Consider the following 20,413-nt stretch of genomic DNA (forward strand, 5'->3'; position numbering starts at 1 on the left):
TCTGCTATTTGAGTGGATGGTCATTTCTATGAAGGAGGTTGCACTCCGGAGCAGTGAATCTTAATGACTGCAACCTTGGCTTGGAAAATACTGTAATAAGGAAGTCTAAAGCTGGAACTAATAGAGAGCTGCTGACAGTAAAACCCCCATCAACCGTCCCCCCAAGCCTTGGTCCATCCGTAAAGAAACTCACTTCTTCTTTTCTCTGACGGATTCTTCCCACCCACAACTCTTTCGCCGGTGTATGGGCAGAGAAGGAACCGCAAAGTTCAGTTTGGCGACTCCATGATTCAAATGATCCGGTATGAAGTCAAGTGTATGAGTATATCCGAGTTTTCAGATACGTGTTTTTATAAAAACACAGATTCTATGAGTCCGATAGCAACTTTCGTAGCCATACACCCTTCGAGGGTGCTTATAGGCATAGTAACCATGGTTGGAGCGGATCTTAGTGCACCAAACATGCTGATGAGCGCCGCCCGTTAAACGTTCTTGAGAGTCTTGGCAAGTGTGGTTTTATTTATAGCCCTCCACCACAGAAAAACTCCATAGAACATAATGGGCTTGACTAGGGTGTCGTAGAGCCAGAGGACCACTCTCGGTGAGAGACCCCAAATTTTGGCAATGGTTTCTCTCCAGCAATATAAGGCAATCGATGCCTTTTTTGCTTTTTCTGTGCTATTAGTTACAGAGATCTCATTTGCGGCAGTGATGACACCGGGATCTTATCTTCTGGTAAATAAAGTCATCTCGGTTTTAATGCGAGACCACTTTCGACTGACCAGGAGCAATCTTTACTGGCCACAACGAAATGAGCTCTTCATGTTGCATTTTGCAATACTTTTTCAATATCTCGGGCGGTCTAACATTAATTATGGCAAGAATGGTTATCACGACATCGCCAGTGGTCCGCGGATGGCTAGCAGAGACTTTGTTTTCCAAATCATGTACTCGTACTAAAAAGAAGTCCGTAGAAGTCAAATCACAAGGTTGGATTGGACAGTTTTTTGTGACATCAGTGACATCAAGTACATAAGAATTATCGATAGCGTAGCCGAGTATTAGCGCTTGACAGGCATTCATAATGACCGAAAGTACGTTGTTATCGATTTACATGATATAATTCGTTATTTTTAGAAAACTCAATAAAGATTTTGTTCGAAACTTTGGCCCAAATAGTCACTTTTAGGCGGAACATAGCTTATCATTGATCTCGAATAGGTTTTCTGATGCAATGGCAATGAAGCATCCAATCCATTATGAGAAAAAAATCGCAATGAAGACGAATAACTGATCTATTTAGCAACAACAGCCAACAGTAATCTTTGCTTTCATTGTCGCAGCGCTGTTCTCACAACTTATTTAAAGCACCACATGCGTATTTTGCTCACAAAAGCAGAATAAAATGTTATTCCTTCGCTAATCACTAACAAAACACCGAATGTATATCAGTATATACAGCATCATTCTCGTGTCCATGAGCTTTACTGCACGCCAACTGAACCAGAAACAAATATTTGTCACAACACAAAACCCATACTTGCACACGTGCCACCGCGACTTGATTTCAAAACAGCCGCAGGCAATATTAATTCCCAAAGTCGGCGCATAACAATTAAATGCAGCTGATTGCATGGCCACGCTTTGAATGCTGAACGCCATGCCTTTTCGCTTCCACCATTCGCAATCTCGCCGCACACGAGCGCTCCTGTGGCAGCTGCGAGTACTAAAGATTTGTGTGTGGGTGCACACTGTTTAGCTATTGATGTTGCGTATACGCCATGTGTGGCGTTTAGGCGTGGCAAACAATGATAACGACTGCATTGCCAACATTAATGGCAATACTAAAGCGGCAATTGAGGCATTACGGCAGCCAGCAAACAAAAAAGCGGCAAATGAAAATATTTGCACTGGCCGTAGCAGCCCTGTGCCGTCGCCAATTGTTTTGTCGTTGTTTTATGGCATTGGCGTTATTGTATATTTGCGTGTGGCATGTGTGTATGACGTTTTATTGTGTGTTCAAAACAACAATCATTTTGTGCAATTGTTGTTGTTAGTCGCAGCTGCTGATATTTGAGAGCGGCAGTCAATATTTATTTGTTAAGCTTTCAACAGCTATTTACCGGCGTATTTATTCTCCTGACTTTTAACACACAATAAAACTAAAACGCTAATGCACGTCATTTCAATTAAGCTTATCATACATTTATGAAATGTTGTACCTTTTTGTTGTATTAATGCGTCTGTGTACACATAATATATCAATATTTGTGCGTTAATGATGGGGAACGCTGGTGAGACGGCTTTGTTCTTAGAAATGTCGCTCAGACGGTCTGGATATGAATTTTAAGTCGTGATAATAAATAAATAAGATTTTAATCCAACCGTTTGAGCCCTCCAATGACTCACCTCCAAACGTATTTCTATTATTATAAAGCTCCTCCTACAATCAGCCTTCATCAGCCATTCGAAAGATATTTAAAAGTTACACATATTAGTTGGAGATATAGAGATATAAAGTTAAAAAGTTGAATACTACCTCGCAAGTATATAAAGAGACACTCTATCAAATGTTTATCCGAATTCCGACATTACTACTTATTTCTTTTGCCAAACTTAAGAACACGAAAGGGCTTATAAATAATAGCAATGAAATAAGAAATGTGAAAACTAGCGTAAAATGAAAGGCATATAGAACAAATATCAGATTTTCGATAACGAGTGAGATCGATATTTTCAAATAATTGATATTTTGATAAGCAACTCTTTAAAGAGTTATCATTTTGGGGGGACCAGATCTAAAACCTACATAATTGCAATACCTAGGGTTATTGCTTTAGTCCTGAAAAGGAGTTAAATAAAACATCTCCTTTTGGATATTTCATATAAACTTTTGGTTTTGAAAGTAAATTTTATACGCAACGCCAATTTTGCTTATCGAAATCAAATAAAAGATTCTTATCATTCTCACAAACAACATTGGTTCAAAACAGATGCTCTAACTTCCCAACAAGGGAAGAAGCATTTAGCACAATCAATATTGTAGACCACCTCACCACGTCGCTTAAAATATAATCAAATACTCCAAGATTTTTCAAAATGATTTTTTTTGTGCATCTACTGAACCATAGACGCAATAAATACTCGCATCCGAATCATTGTTATATCGACAGTAATACTTGAAAAAGTAATTAGAAGCAAAAACAGAAGCTATTTGAATAATTGTGAGATTAAACAAGAAAATGCTTTAACTAAGGCTGAACCCACACCGAGTTAGTCAAAGCAGTTTTTCTTGTCTCATACGACAACTGCCTATAGCTGCATATGTGACAACCCACACCGAACAAGACGAAACGGAAACGCATATTCGAGCTTTGACTTGTTTGAAGGGCTATTGTCGAACTTCTTATGAATTCTCATACAGCCAACGCACACCAAATGCGACAAAACCGTCTTTATTGTCAATCAATACACACTGAGTTTCAGCGCAACTCATACCGAATGAAACAGACAAGACTAAAAACCCCGTTTCGTTGCTTATAACTGCTTCGTTGTTTTACATAGACAAAATGTTATAACTAAACTTTCGTCATCAAAAAAAAGGGGGGTATCTCATCCGAGGCTGTTGGTGGTTTTTCATTGGGGGAGTTTTTACGTGGCGGGTCCCAAACCCAGCGCACAACCCTATGCAGAGGATGTTTCGCCTTCAAACGAATGTTCTTAGGCTACCCGGGGGATACTTGGTCAAAGACCGGAAGTCGTGTGCTCCTTGAGCCATATGTAAACGAATCATTTCTGGCCACTCCCAAGTGAATGGCGATCAGAGAACTTTCTTCACTTGCGTGAACTTCTACACATGACTCCATCCTCCAAATCTTTCCGCAAGAGTTATGCTTTTGCGGTAGTTTGTATTATGCTTAAAAATACAAATGTTTTATTGAAGACAGTAAATATTCGAGTGTTGACACATGCATTCTTGAGAAATTTCGAAATTTTCTCAGATGCATTCACAGTTCAAAAATCAAATTTGTAATAATATTTGCTGAATCGCGCTTTCAGTTGTACGGATGCACTCACCTCTTTTATTTATTTCACTTCGTTCACAAAACTCAACTGCAAGAACTTATTCGTTTCCTTCTTTTTTCGTTTTTTTTTCAATTCACACCAAACGAGACAAAAATACAAAATGTCTACTACCGCCAATAAAGAAGAAGAAGCTTGAATGATAACTATACTTATCTAAACTGAAAAATTTGTCCTGAGGACGTAGAAATCTTGAAATAATAATCTATGCTGATTTCGTCAAGATATTTTTTCAAATATACAAGTTTTCATACAAGCAAGTGATTTTGAACGTTCAATTTGTATGGCAGCTGTATGCTATAACAACAAATGAACTGTTTCTTTGGAAAGAAAAAATGTGTGTAAAAACAGAAAGACAGGATGTTACAATTCTCGTTGCAAACTTAATAAACCCTATTCAGGCTATAAAAAATAATCTCATTATCTATAAGGGTATAATAACCGAAAAATTACCCAAATTATTCAATGTTTGCATATTGAAGCAACTTGTATAACCATATACATATATATCTGTGCAATTCACAAGTATCGTAAAGTTATAAGTTATAACGATTCGAAAACATAGCACTGAAAATTGTAAATGTGTAAACTCATTTTTGTATGAAATCCAACAACAATTTTTTTAAACAAGTGTAAAAATTTATAACTTTACGATTTTACGATGCTTTACGACAGGGTTGTGAGTACCCCAGTTAACTACTGACAAAACATCCTCTGAAAATGCTACATATATGGAATATATTTATCTACCGATATGCATTATTTATTTCAAATAATAACGAAAACCTCAAAAATATTGCTTTGATCCAGTAATACCTACTTAATGGTTAAAAACATTTTTAATTTTTGTTTAACTTCCGCCACAATTTTAATATACTCTCAAAACTTTTTGCTTTAAACATTTTTTAAATAGCTCAATCGAGAGTAAAGCCGAACAGAATGGTTGCGCAAGTCCCCTCAGGTATTAAAATAATTCGCGAATTGTTTGAAAACTTTAAATGAAGCGGGAAAGTTGAAAGTACATATGTATGTATGTGTGGTAAGCAGATGAATGCTAAGTGAAACAAAACCAGAAACAACGGAAGTGGCTGATATCTAAAAAGAAAAGAAATCTTACGCTGTGTGCTACATATTTATACCAGGGTAAGCTGAAGCCTTAAGAATGTGTAAGCTTAGACTCACAATATGAAACACTGCTTTATGGACCACAAAAAGTTCCGAAAAACCTGTAAAAGTGCTCGATGCCAATGGGAATTGCAGCCGAAGTGGCGGCAGGTAGCAGCAAGTGTACGCCGGTAATGAGAGAGAATATTGTGATGGCATGTGGTACAGCAAACGGAAGCTTGAAAGTATAAAGCAAAAATAAATATATTACATATATAGGCTTAAGCCGAAAATTTGTGTTAATGTAACATCTATCTTATTTGAGAATTGGTATATTTTAGATCGGAAGTGAACTAGTTCGCGGACTAGCTTGGTTTATAAATACTGATATCGATAATAAGATGAATATTGTCAAACTGGAAAACAAGTTTCTCTGTTTGAAGTATAAAAAAAATCGGGGTTTTAAAGGGGATCGAAAATGAACTAGTTCGCGGACTAGTTCGGTCCATATTATTTAATGGACACCAACATGAATATTGCCAAACAGGAAAGCAAATTTCCCCGTTTGAAGTAAAGGGGACCGAAAGTGAACTAGTTTGCAGACTTGTTGGGTACTTGTTTTTAAACTAAACTTACGGAAAACATATATCGATACCAAGATGAATATTGACAAACAGGAAAACAAGTATTCTCGTTTGAAATATAAAAACTCAGGGTCTTAAATACGAACATATTTCCAGATCGAGTGAGCGATGATAAAATGTAATGAATATTCTGTGTATCAATGTAATTTTCTACAAGGATTCAGCCAAACTTCAAGCAAAGTTTTAACTATTTTGCAAAGTCACTACCATTATTAGCATTATATTAAACAGCAGCACTTCTGAGTAACTTCGGCGAAAGGATTGAGGAAGGAACGAAAGCAAATTATTGTGTATGCTTGTCATTTTTTGTGCTTTCCTTCGCACGGATGTGGATGAATCTGCAGTAAACTTAAGCAAAGATGGCAAACAAATAATTGATGCATAATGTAAGTACTTGGAAAAAAGTTAAACTCACTTCCAGGCATTGTTGGAACAAAGCCAACGGTGTTAAAATTATTTCGCTTGTGTGAGTATAAATTTTTTACTTTAATCATTAGTGAAGAAACTTTTTAGGCTTTATAAAAGATTTTTTTACTAAAAACCATTATCAAAGTATAATTTCAATGAGAAAAGTTGCTTATAAATCGTATGAAATAAAATAGTTGAATAAACTATATAGAAAAAATACTTTTCAACTTAACTTTTTTCATTAATTTCAAAACATTTTCTTATATACAAAAAATATTCAAATAACAGTAATTTTATCAAAGATTTTCAGTTAGCTGGTATAAAAGTAATTATTTTCAACACGACTTCATGTGTAATCTCAATTTCATTTAAAATTTAAATCTTCTTTCAATCAAAAAGAACACAATAAATTTAAAACTTTTAATGTTGCAAAATCGCACAGCATTAATGCACGTGTAAGCAGCAAAAGTTCAATTTAATTCTTTGAATTCCACACGGCACTTAAATAAGTTATGCGCAGAAATTTTTGTTTATGGCATCTCATTCATACTGGCATTATGTAGTCATAATCGGCATGATTTGTGTTTCGCTCTACTGATGGCTTCTTTACAACGCTGTATAAATTCACATCAATATGCATACTATTTATAAATGCAGGTACATATGTGTATTCCAAGAACTGAATTACGAAATGGAAATGAAATAAAAATTTTATTGTATGTATATGGATTGAGGAGCTTGAATTTAATATACTACTAAGGGCAAAACATAGTAAGATGTTTTAAATTATATCGCGCGAAACCCAATTCGTGGTATGTTCAGCACTGACTTCATAGTGTTTGGTATACGTTTGCCTTTCTAAAGAACGTAAAGTGCATTCGGCGATTTTTACGATGAGTGAAATTATTCAACTAAGAATATCTATTAAATTTTTTATGCGGAATAAAATTTCTGACGCCGAAACGTTCAAAATATTGGAAAAGGAATACGGTGATGATTGTTTGTCGCGAGCAAGTGCTATTGATTGATATAAATTATTCAAAGACGGTCGAGAACGCGTTGATGACGAACTACGTCTTGGACGGCCATCAAACATCAACATATGATCAATAAAATAAAGAAATTGGTGCTTGATAATCAACAGCTGACAGTCAAGGATTTTACTGGCATTTTTGGAATATCGCAATTGGTTCCAAAATCACTAAATTTTTTCGAAAAACAGCGTCGCATTAACGTCTGTGAAACAATACTTTCCGACTATCAAGATGTTGTGAAACGTATTATTACTGGCCATGAGTCTTGGATCTATGCTTAGGACCCAAAAACAAACGATCGGTGAGTCGAAGCCGAAGAATCCACGTCAAAAATCAAAGAATTTGTTAACAGTTTTCTTCGATTATCGAGGTGTGGTACACTCCGAATACTATTTAAGTGTTATGCGGGAAGCTTTTCGTAAAAAGATGCCGGCATTATGGGCCGACGACTGCTGGTTTTTGCACCACGATAATGTACCGTCGCATACTGCATAGATTGTTCGTGAATTTTTGCCAAATTTTCAAACAAAACGTGCCGCAACTACCGTATTTGCCCAATTTAACTCCGTGTGACTTCCGGCTATTCAGCAAACTTAAACGACCACCAAACCGATTTGAGTCAAATGAAAACATTAAACGTTAATCGCTACGCACATTGAAGGCTATTACGGAAATTGACTTAAACAACTGTTTCGAGGATTGGATAAAACGTTAGCACAAGCGTATTTGGGGCCAAGGGGTATTACGGGATCTGGAAAATACGGTGAATGCGGAAGCAATTCGAAGTTCAATTCATGAAATTTTGCCATCGTTTTCACTGACTTGTCACTCTGTGTATTGTCCTGGCTGTCGATTGGACTTCGGAGTGAAATGATGAAGCCATGCTCAATCCATTCTCACATATCGATGTAAAAATTCTGTTTTATTACCCTCGTATCTTTGGAAAAGGTCTTAAGTGAACATTCTTTAACACTTAAGTAATATTAAATTACATGTCGTCGTCTTCAAAGACGACTGAAGGCTGTGAATTTGGCGAAATAATGACAGATTTATGACAAAAATAATCTAGCTAGGTCTTATGATATTTTTTTCGTCATACCAAATTATGGTTTCGTATTTACTGCATTACTTTAGATGTCAACTATTTTCTTAGATTTTGTGTTTCACTCTATTTAATTTAATATTTATTACGTAGATCAACCAATCACTTGCATTTTAATTCATTAATAGTTACTATATCCAACTGAATGAATAATTCATATTTTCAGCATTTAATAATTTAAAAACTTCCCCTAAAAGAATCTGGCACCCTTATAATCCATTAAGAAAATTACACAAGCATGGAAAAAATCAATACAACAATTTATCTTGATTTTCCATTCTAAATTTTTTTAATATGAAAAAAGGACACCAGCAAACAAAAGGAGCCCATCGAAGGTCATCCAGCCGAATACACAAAACACGCAAAGGCCAAGTGCAGGCCTTCGGAATCTCAGGTAAAAAAATGTATATTTTCATTAAGTATTCATTCGAAAGTGAATAAAAATAAATGCAAAAAGAAAACGGGTCCAGCAGCAACATCAATGCAATCTCGGTGTGAGAAAAAAGAACAGAGAAAATTTCGCATTAATCAAAAAGTTGGGTGCAAGCAGTTGAAAAGGTTGCGCCTTAAATTTCAAATGCTGTAAATGCAAAGCGCGTAAGAACAAAGAAGTTAACAGAAACACAGCGTTTCGGCGCCATTTAACCACTCACTAAACCAAAAGAGGCGCTCATCGATAGACGCGTCTGTTCGCTTCTCTTAACGCCCAACTTTTGCTTAGTCGTGCGGATTTCATTGCATTTTTAATGCACAACTTTTCAATGCAAATGAAGAGGCGCAGATAAAAAGCGGAATGCCGTGAAAAAAAAAACAAAAAAAAAGGAAATATTTACGGTTACAAAACTGCGTAAGAAAGAAACAACAAATAATGTGGCTTGTGAAGCAATCTGTGGCTTATTTAATATTTATAAATCAAGTGGGAGCTGTTTGAAAATAAATTAAAGGCGATTTATAACAAATATTATTGAAAGAAGAGTATTAGATTAGATTAGATCCCCCAGCACGACAAGGGGATCACACTTAGACTGTTATGTACAGTGCTTTGTGAAACCAGACGAAAAACTGCTGTGGTTGGACATCGGCTTTGAGAAAACACACACAAATGCACTTGGTGTTTATTTCTACTGTCGCTAATTCACCGAATTACACGAGGTTAGATCTCCGAAAATACAGCCCTTGACTGGATAAAATCTGGGTCAATTCCGGTAACGTAGAACCGGCTGTTGTGAGAATTGTTACCTTCACCGACTCTCTCACGGTGAACGGCGTTCTTGGAGTAAAACGACCACCCATTGCAGACGAAGAGCTCGAGTTGCCGCGAGAATCGAGAATGACCCTTCCGCAGCCTCGTAGCAGGTTAAACTCCTACTTATTCAGAACCTATCCTAAAATATCAAACATATGTCCAGCGAGGAACGAGAGCAACAAGTCTCCGAATGCCTCCAACCACCTCTTTGCGTGCCCTTTTAACCTCACACATCTGCCACCCCTCTCCCTATGGTTAATCCCCTTTTCCTGGACCTACCGACCTCGATGATAACTTATCTAATCCTTACCATCCTAATGAGGATTAGGTACCTGTTACAACAACAATAGGAGGAAGTGTTGAAATGGCTCTATCTCATCTTCTTGTAGACAGCATATGCAGCTGGCATTCGGTAAGATGTTCAATCTTACTGCATGTATGCCGATCGAGCATTGCCCTTTAAAAGGTGGACCTTGGTGATCATTTAAAAGTGGTGAGAGCGAAAAGTTCCTAAGACCTCTTTCAATTTACACTGGGCTAGAAGGACTTTGCGAGTGCACAGCGGCTGGTAGTTGACCAAAGCAAGCTAAAGTGATCTGAGACATAACAGTCCTGTAGCAAGCGACAAGAAGACATCGGAGTTCCTACCCTTTCCTATACCATACCCATTGAGACTAAAATACCTATCCCAGTAAGCTCATCAGTCTTACAGTTGTCTCAAAGACCGCTGAAGCCAGGCACCCAAATCAGTCTAATCATAAAATAACTTGAGATCCCATATCAAGCGTCTCGGCATCCCCTCACCACTTGAGCACACTCAATATATTCTTGTAGATTCCAATTCAGTACCCACTAAATATAATTTTCAAAAAACAATGTAACAGTTATGACTGTCTTGGCCCTTTTTAGAGCGAGATCTTAACTGTCCAAGCTCTTTAAAAAGAGGGAACTACTTGCACCAATACATTTGTTCAATGGAAACATAATGATAATCATCAATAAATACTGTGGCGCTAAGGACAACATATTTTTATACATATTTTTTCTATTCAATATATTTCCTTGCTTCAATTCGTCTCATACATAAACATACATATATTCACAGTTAGTCACTCGAAGTCATTCATATCGGCTCGACAAGCATTTTATTCTCGTCCTTTGTATGTTCGAGGGTATACGAGTGCTTTTTGTCATTTTTCTTTGTGTACCGAGTTCTTACAAATTTTCGATTTTCGAACGTTCTCCCTGCACTCTATGTTTCTATATATACCAGATACAGGAAATGTATGTGCATACTTGTATAACAGGAAAATCTTTAAATATTTTGTTTCAAGCTTTTAATAATTTTTTTCAAAATTCTAGAGTACGGTTCAGTTTTATCAAAAGCACAAGCCTTCGAGTGGTACAAGGCCTTCAAAGGCGGTCGAAAGATCATTGGTAACATGCCTCGTTCTGGACGATCTTCGACTTCTTCTGCTGATGAAACTATTAAAAAAAATGAAGGGTACGGCGCTTGAAAATCGTCAAACAAGTGTTAGGGAGAGCTTGACATCTCTCGTGACTCCGTTCGAATGATTTGGTGAATATTTTGGGTAAGAAACGCGTTCTTGCTCGACTCATTCCGACAAAGCTGAATATTTTTCAAAAATAGTACCGTAAACAGATCTCTTGGGACATGCTTGATCATGCGAGTTCCGATCCCACATTCATGGAAAGCATTATAACTACCGATGGGGCATGGGTTATGAGTTTTAGATGCAAACAAGACAACAAACATCGGAATGGAGGAAAAAAAAAACGAGCCGAAACCAAGAAACGATAAAGCCGCTAAAAATCAAGCTGATGCTGATTGTTTTTTCGATGTACGTGGTTCGGTGCATCATCAATTTGTTCTAGAAGAAGAGACGGTGGTTAAAGAGTTCTATTTGGGCTTATTGAGGGGCTTGCGTGGGAACTTCTGTCGAAAACGGTCGGAATTTCAGTAGAACAATTCATGAATTATATCCGATGATAATCCACCATCAAATCGAGCCACGATTGTGACCGAATTTAAAGTCAAAAACGCAACAAATGCCATCCATCAACCACCGTATTTATCACACTTGGCTGCGTGTGATTTATTCTTGTTCCTTAGTCGGACAAAACTACACTTCTGCTCTGCTCCGATTTCGAAGATCCAACAGTCATCAAAGTGAAATTAAAAATTAGTTGAGTCACCGTGTATTTGATTAAAAAAAATCCACGAGATCTAAGTCACACATTTTAGAAAAAATTTTTTGTACTTACATCTGAAGCCGACCACTGTAACACAGCGCGCAGTGACGAAAGCCGCCAAAGACACTTTCGGCACAATGAAAGCCGTTGTCAACTCCTACCGTCTGCCGGTCGTGTCACCTATAGAACAACCGTTCACTGTTCGACAAGCAATCAACTTTTAGTTGCCAATATTATCGACCACTTAGGTCTGGGCATGCAATATTTACGCGCTACGACCGCGTTACGCCATTTACGTCCCACCCAGCCGCCGCTGTCGACGCCATATGAAATGCATATTACAAAAGCACTCAGCACCCACCTTGGATCCAGTGATAGCAAGCTTTTTGCCACGCTCAAAGATTCCAAATTCAATTTTTACGATTTTGTCTCGCTGCCTTTTTATGAGCACCAAAAAAAATACCTTTCAACGGCAACAAAAAACAAAATGCCTACTAACTTACATATATGTATGTATTTAGGTATGTGCGAGTATTTACGAGCGTAAAAGGCCTGCATCCACACAATGACAGTGATGGCAGTGATATTGGGTTGTAATGGAAATGGAATGAATGAAACACAAATATATGCGCATGTGTGAGTGTGCGTATGTGTAGGTGGGTGTGTAATGGTTGTTGTAGTGTAAGTGTGTCGCTGCTCACACCGTCGCGCCGTCGAACAAATCGTTCAAGAATGCTCGTGCGGAAATTGCGAAAATTGGGCATGAAAGACGGCAACAATAACAAGAAGCACAGACGAAAACGAAAATAACACCGCTAAACGGGCGTCGAGCACGTCGCATCCACTAATGAGATGCAAATTCATTCAGTTTCGGACGTCGGAGCCAATGCTAATGCCATCATTCAACAAGCATCAGAAGTTGGCAGTACGTGCACGGCCGCCGAGGAGCTGCCAGTCTTTTGTTTTTATACTTACATTTACATACACACACACTTACGGACTCCCCCACACGTATGTATATGAGTATGTAGCGGCGTTGAGAGCCTGTCCGAAGCCCGTTCACTAGCCCCTATGAAATTTCGGCAGTTGAAGGCGATGGAAGCCTTCAAAATTGTGTCAATAAGCATGTGAGCGAGTGTGTCTGTGCCTGTGTTGGTATGTCAAAGCGCCCGCATTCTGGTTAACGAACATCACAGTAAACCCATGTATGTGTGTTTGGGTGTGAGGTTGTGTGCTTTGATGTGTGTATTTGAAAGTTTAGTTGGCATTCGCCGCGTTGGGTTTACTTTGCCAGTAAATTTAATTAAAATTCCTTCCACCAAACACTGTGGCTGTTCAACGCAAGTAGTGCGCTTAGATTTTTTTAATAAAATTAACAGCTCATAACTTGTTCTAATGCACATTTTTTTGTGCTTGCTTTTAAATGGTTAAAAATTTAATTTCCGAAATTTATTTTATAAATTGCATTTCTATTCATATATTCATATATTTATATATACAGGGTAGGCCATTTAAAGTTGACCCATTTGTTTCTAAAAAAAAAGAACAAAAGAAAACAATGTTTTTTGTTCATTTCAAAAATAATTTATTTTGGTCCAAGGGGATTTGTTTCAGCTAATATTTAAAAATTAGATCGCGTAAATGGGCACCTTTAGCTTTGACAGCTAAATGCACTCTTTTTTCGACATTTTCCATGACTTTGGCCAATGTTTCGGATGATATGGCGGCTGTTTCACGTCGAATGTTGGCTTTCAGTTGAGCTAAGGTCTTTGGCTTATTAGCGTATACCTTGGATTTCAAATAACCCCACAAATAAAAGTCTGGTGGCGTCAAATCTGGTGATCTCGGTGGCCAGTCAACATCACCATTTTTCGATATCAATCGCCCGATGGCCCATTTGCCAAAATTAAGGCGTCGCGGATAATCAGCTGGGTTTAGTTTTTGTGCCATTTGAATTTTATATGGAAACATCTTCAAATCGTTATGAATTATGCGTCGGAGAGTGGTGCGAGAGATGTCTAATTCCTGAGAGCGGCGATAACTCGATGTCGATGGAGTCTCCTCAATACTGGCTCGTACAGCTTCGATATTTTCATCAGAACGTCTTGTGCGTTGTCTGGATGCATGACTGGCATTACTGAGATTACCGGTGTTCACAAATTTTGCGTATAAAGACTTAATTGTGTTCTTAACTGGAGCACTTTTCACTTTATTTTTTTTTGCGAAACGCACGTTGAGTTAACACAATTGAAAAGTTATTTTGAATATAAAGCTGAACAATTTCAGCGCGTTCTTTTGGAGTGTACTGTTCCATGGTATAAATTGTCTTCGAATGACGCTTCTAACGCGGTATGACATTAGCCGATTTGTCAGCGCTGTTAAAAGTTACAGCGTTGCCAGATGGGTCAACTTTAAATGGCCTACCCTGTATATTTGTTTTTTTGTTAACTTAATTAAGTAAAGTCACAAAGTCTAACATTAATTAGAATTCAAGTCGAACCTTAACTCTCTTTGGAACTTTGTAAAATCTAGGCCTTTCCTTCCGATTTACTTTGGGGTGAAATTTCCAACTTGTTTGCTGAATTCTTCAAATCAAATTATGTTCATGATGAGCTTGGAACTACTTCTAATTTTCTTGCTAATAATTTTTCATCTGAAAATTTTGGCACACTGTGTCTTTCGCAAGATGATATTTTCCAGGCTATTTGTGATATCGAGCCTTCTTTCAAAATTGTTCTTGTTGGGCTGCCGCCTGTACTTATGTATACAAAATCGTTTTGCTTTTGTTTATCCTCTCAAGCTTCTATTCAATAAGCTTCTGTCTTCTTGTAACGTTATTTCAGAATGGAACTTGACATTCTTTACCCCTATCCGTACTATCCATAAAGGCGGTAGAAATGATATATTCTGCAATCACAGGCCTATTTCTAAACTTCCAACCATTTCCAAAACTTTTGAGCGTTGTGTTAAAAATAAGATTTTTTTTGCAATTAAATCAATCGTTAACGTTAATTAGAATAGATTTGTATCTGGTCACTCTACTGTGTCAACTTTAACTGTTTTTAATGATTTCTGCCTTCTCCGCTGGATTTCAAGTAGATTGTATATATACAGATTTCTCTAAAGCCTTTGATAGTGTTTCACACAATATTCTAATTAAAAAGTTATTCTCTTCCGTTCAATATTTTTTTTTTGTATTTTGGCACAATACATTATTACGGAAGATTTCAGAGAGATATTGAACCTTCATTCAATACAGAATACAGCAATCTGCTTATTTGTAGTTTCCTTTACTCTAAAATTATTACAATATTGTTGAAGTTTTGGAATGCATGAGATTTATAATCGCTTTAGTTTACTTAAGCGCATCCAAATTTTTCTCGGATATCCAGAGGCAAATCACTTTTTCTACGATTTCTCGCAAACACAGTCTGACTGAACAACATAACCAGCCTACAACAACATCACATATTTTGTGAGCCATCAGTCAATATAGGATATAATATATGACCACGTCCAATACGCAGTGAAGAAAATGTAGCAGCCGTAGCTGAGAGTGTACACGAAGACCATAGAGATTCGATTTGGCGACGTTCGCAGTAACTCGGACTGACGTATGGAACGACTTGGCGCATTTTACGTTGAGATCTTAATATATTCTAGTCTAAAGTCCATTTAGTAGTCAAAATGTTAGTACAAAAATCGAACTCGACGTGAGACGTGGCCTCGACCAACATTTGAAATGTAATAAGCATTTCCCATTAAATTTGAAGTTTCTGTGCTTTTTCTTAAAAAAAAAGTAGGAACCCTATAACAAAAGTCGATAAACTTACTTTCGATCAGACTCGCACATTTTTAGAGAGTTCTCAGAACTCAACGATACTTAAACATTAAATAATAAATAGAGAAGAGTTGATTTTTTAAGGGAAACACTTGTTTCTTCCAATTTCAAAGATTTTCTGTTAACTGCAGTTATTTCAACTTGCGAAAAAGCTCATACCTTCACTTATGTTCACTATTATGTAATAATTTGAAATTATATCAGAACTGTTTGGGTTTCGCTCAAATTTCATTAATATTAATGGCCCCGAATTCTATAACTACGAAATTAAAATGAAGACAATACTTTCGAGGATAGTGAAAAAGCGCTTTAAGTCTAGCAATGTAGAATATAGCATAACTGTTGATTTCGTACGCCCACTCAGTGTCTTCGCTGCCATTGACCTACTTTAACCTTGTTGTGATGATGTTTATATTATTACGACGGTTATTGTATCCTGCAGGCATGCGACACGGCAAGGCACGGGACGCGCAAGTTGATGGGAGCACAAAAATATGCAAGCTCTTGCTACTGCTAGTAATTTTTACAGGCCCCTTTGCTGTCGTTCTAGATACACTCATTGGCGTTGGTCACTTGTTGGCTGCTACTTTATGTACAAAGCTGAAATGTGTGGTGCTGGCGCGTTCAACCAGCAAAATGTAAGACTCCAACCGTTTTTTTTTCTTTTTTCCTTCTCTTCAATATTTTGTTTCGCGATTCCAGCAAATATGCGCTTATACTTGGGCAAACCACATAAGAATGCTTAAAGCGCTTAAGCGTACGCTTTTCTTTGGCTTTTGAAGGCCTTTTTGCTCTTCCACGTTTCTCGTCGAATCTTCGGTATGTGTTGTTGAATTTACATCAACTGTCATGCTTGGCAAATACAAACAAACGGAATGACAAAAATGTATATGTGATCGTGTATGTGTGTGTGCTGTGCGCGGTTTTACTCGCCGCCGCTCACCATTGGCCGCCTGCCAGCCAAGAAAACGGCAAATATTTGTGCACAGGTGCCAATAATGCGTAGCATACTTTCTGGCGCGTAAGCAGAATGCGCGGGTATTAGCAACAACATCATGCCCAACAAATTATAACACGCTGCTATGTGTGCGGAGTGAGAATTTTTAAAATAAAACCGGGCATCTTAAGCCGTGAGCGATTACGGCAAAAACACATTACTGAGATGCCATAAGCAATAAGAAGAAGAAGAGAAAATGCCTTGCGGTACTAACAACTTGAATATTGAAATAAGCAATTATTACGAAATATTATAATTTATAAAGAAAAAGTAGCATGTTTTTGGAACTGTGTGTGGACTGAGGTGCGTATACGTAACATTGTGTGAACTTTTGGTTTAAGGATAAGAGCAGAGTGTGTTCCCCGAACTTAATATGTAACTAAATTGGATAAATTAAAATAAATAAATTATTTATGAACACTTCAAATAGCTAGAAAGTGCAAATTTCCGAATTTAAAAATTTTAATTTTAATTTTAATTTTATTTTTAAATTCCATGAAACGTTTTTGAACTGACTTTCGAGGATTCTTTTGTTATTTAGTTTTTGGCAAAAAATTTAAGTTGTTCTAAAAACATTACCTCTGAAATATTATGAATTTTTTTTCTAAATTTTTAGCAAAATCTTTAAAGCTCTTTACAATATTACTTCTCAAAAAAAAAATCCTTGAAAAAATATTTTCAACGAAAATTAAAGAACAATCATTATCTGACGTTCCGAAGAAAGTAAATAAATCCTTGATCGCTTTAACAACCGATTTCATTGCAAATTGTCCGTACTTCATTTACCAGTTTATACCCGTTTTCTTGGAATCATAACATTTCGAACAGTCGTACATATACGCCTTCGAAAGCAGTGCTTCCTGCCAGCAATACATTACATTCTCCGATTTCTCTTCATTTCTACTTTCCGCCATCCTTCCTCAATTTCATCACCACTCCAGTTCGCCGACAGTTACTTGCGCTTTCAATGTCACATACGCAAACACACTCACAACACAGACACGAACACACACACATATGCCTTAAGCGTGCAAACACAAATATGAGACGATTTAAACGCTGCTGGACCACATTTTCTCCTTTGTAGTTTTTGTGGTTTCCTGTTGGTTTTCGGGTCGTTCCGGCTGTCAGTTGCGGTTTCCATGAGCTGTTTACTTCACTCAAATATTTACGCATACACTTACATACACAAATTTCACATTTACTTAAAATTTGCTCAGCTGGCTCAAAGTGTATAAGCTACAATAATGCGTTGCATAAACGATCTACTTGGGAAGTAGCAAAAAGATGTTATCCGTTTTTAAATTACTTATCGCTGGATTAAAGATGACTGCACAAAATATACTTATGTCCGGAAAATAATAGAAATATATCATGAAAATCATGAAATGAACACTCAATACTTTTAACATTCTCATTTACTTATTGAGAAATCACTTTTCAATTAATTAGAGCACCAACATTTTCAAGAGTCATTCACTTCGTCAACATGTCACGCTGATAGACGCTGTACCAACACAATTTCCTTCGCCCTGTAATGTGAAGGTGCTTAATAGACGTAGCTAGATTATTATGTCTGATTTCACTCGCAAGAATGCGAATCTACCATAGAAAAAAGACTTACTGCGCTGAATCTATAATATGTACATAGATGTCCGATCTATGTATATAGTTTCTTCTGTGATTGTGGGGATGCCTTTTTTTAACTAGGGAAGCCGGAGTGCGGAACTTCAATCAGCTAAACCTAACCTACTTCCAACTTCAGATTCTCCCACGGAACCATCCGATTAAGTATTATTTCCTGGGCATGATAAGACATTTAAATCTCCTCTATTGCACGTACTGTGGGCCTAATCTGCTCTATATATCTCTATTTTGTCATGATTAACGATGCCGCTTCGCTTACAGCTTTCCAGTTATACAAAGTAAATAGGAATCTAGCGCCCCTGGTGGCGCCATCTACATATATGTTGACTGATGCGTTAGAATTTGCTATCTTTATCGATTGTCCAGTGAGAATTTCATGACATTTCATTGATTGGAAGTGAAGTTATTGCGTTTTAAATGCCAGTATGTTTGTGTTATCGGTGCGAAAATGAGCTTCGAACAAAGAGCCAATTTTTTTTTTAATTGGTAAAACTTTTACCGAAACTTTTCAATTGATGAAAAAAGTTTATGGCGATGATTGCCTATCCCATAGCAGAGTGCACGAGTGGTTTCAACGTTTTCATAGTGGTTGTGAGGGCATAAATGGCGATCAACATGTGGGCCCATCAAAATCTATGATCACCGGAAATTTCATCGTAACTGGGCATGAATTCATCAAAAATCAGCCGAAATCATCATTGAAATTCATGAAAATGGAATTGAACATCTCCAAAACATCGATTTATCGCATTTTGACCGAACATTTGGGCTTACGAAAGGTGTGTGTACAGTTTGTTCCGCACAAATTGACTGACGACCAAAAATTGCTCAGAATCCTATATTCGAAGGACCGATTGTGACCGATTATTTGACCAAAAATCACATTTTAATCATTTAGCACTCCCCGTATTCCGCTGATATGGCACCGTGCGACTTCTTCCTTTTCGGATTTGCCTATGAAAGGAAAGCGTTATGCAGACGTAGAGGCCATTCAAAAGGCTTGGCCGGCATACTGGCGGCAATACCGGTCAACGAACTGAAACACTCGTTCGACATACTTTTGGACCGTGCAAAAAGCTGTATTAAAGCAGAAGGAGACTATTTTCAATAAAAAAGATTGATTTTGACTATCAGTACCGAATGCTAAGTAATCGCTTCTTTTCAAAATGATAGCAAACTGACTGAAAAGCATTCTTCCCAACCAGGATGATCAGCGCGCAATATTTGATTTTGTTCCGCCTTTCCATTGCTTGACATTTCGCAGTGTCAACGACATTGTTTAGTACGTCAATGGGTGCTTTCTGACAACCCGCCGGCTTTCTGAATTGCAAACTGCAAGCGATTTTTTACTATGCTTTCAACACTTTGCCAATTGTGTCAGGCATGCAAAGAGGTCGATAAGATGAAGGTTCTTCCGGAGGGATTTTTGGTTTAGGAAGTAGAATCGCTGAACGTTCTATGGCTATATCCCTTCTATTAACACGCACTGTAAATTTTTTCAATTTGCAAAGGACGTCTTGGATAATAATTTGTACCAAAATTCCTAAAAGTATATTTTCAAATAAAATATGTCTTCCGACAGTTTTGCCAATCAGTTTGTATTAAAGCTTTATCCTATATTGAACCAATATTCCGATTCCGATAAATGAGGAACTTTTTGGGAAGAAAAGGACGTCTGCAACTTTTCTGATCGATATCTCAAAAACTGAGAGACTGATGCGTGTATATACAAACAGACGCATTCCTAAATCGACTCAATTTATGGCGTATGGTTTACGGACGGTTTCTGCGAGTAATTGAAATGAACCAGTTGGGGTCTAATTCCCTACTAAATGAAAGTAAAGCCAAAGGAAATTTAAGATTTAAAAAAGAACTACAAAAAATATTAACCAGGTTCAAAGGTCTCTCCGAAAGCTGAAGAACTTAAAAAAGTGGTTGTTGCACAAACTAACTGAAAACAGTTGGCATAGCAGTTTTTAAAAGCATTTCGTAATGAGAATTTTCTGCACAAACTGCCTACTAGCTTTTCTCCTAAAAAGCTCTCATAAACACCTGCTCAAGCTTGGTTCTACACCACACGCGCCGCAGCATCC

At 37.3% G+C, this 20,413-nt stretch overlaps 1 protein-coding gene across 4 annotated transcripts in view; it reads right to left on the bottom strand.

The window, feature by feature from the left end:
• LOC105234148 (nicotinamide/nicotinic acid mononucleotide adenylyltransferase 1) overlaps positions 1-20,413 on the bottom strand; it is a 74,295-nt gene that overhangs the window by 40,501 nt on the left and 13,381 nt on the right. Inside the window, exon 1 of one of the 4 annotated variants that reach the window (XM_049448469.1) lies at positions 4,078-4,242. The exons of the other annotated variants lie outside the window; for them this stretch is intronic. The gene's annotated coding sequence lies outside the window, so the exon portion shown is untranslated. Of the gene's footprint in view, positions 1-4,077; positions 4,243-20,413 lie in introns of those variants that run through there. 4 annotated transcript variants of the gene reach the window in all.

Source organism: Bactrocera dorsalis, chromosome 2 (assembly GCF_023373825.1).
Source record: "Bactrocera dorsalis isolate Fly_Bdor chromosome 2, ASM2337382v1, whole genome shotgun sequence".
Classification (NCBI taxonomy): Eukaryota; Metazoa; Arthropoda; class Insecta; order Diptera; family Tephritidae; genus Bactrocera; species Bactrocera dorsalis.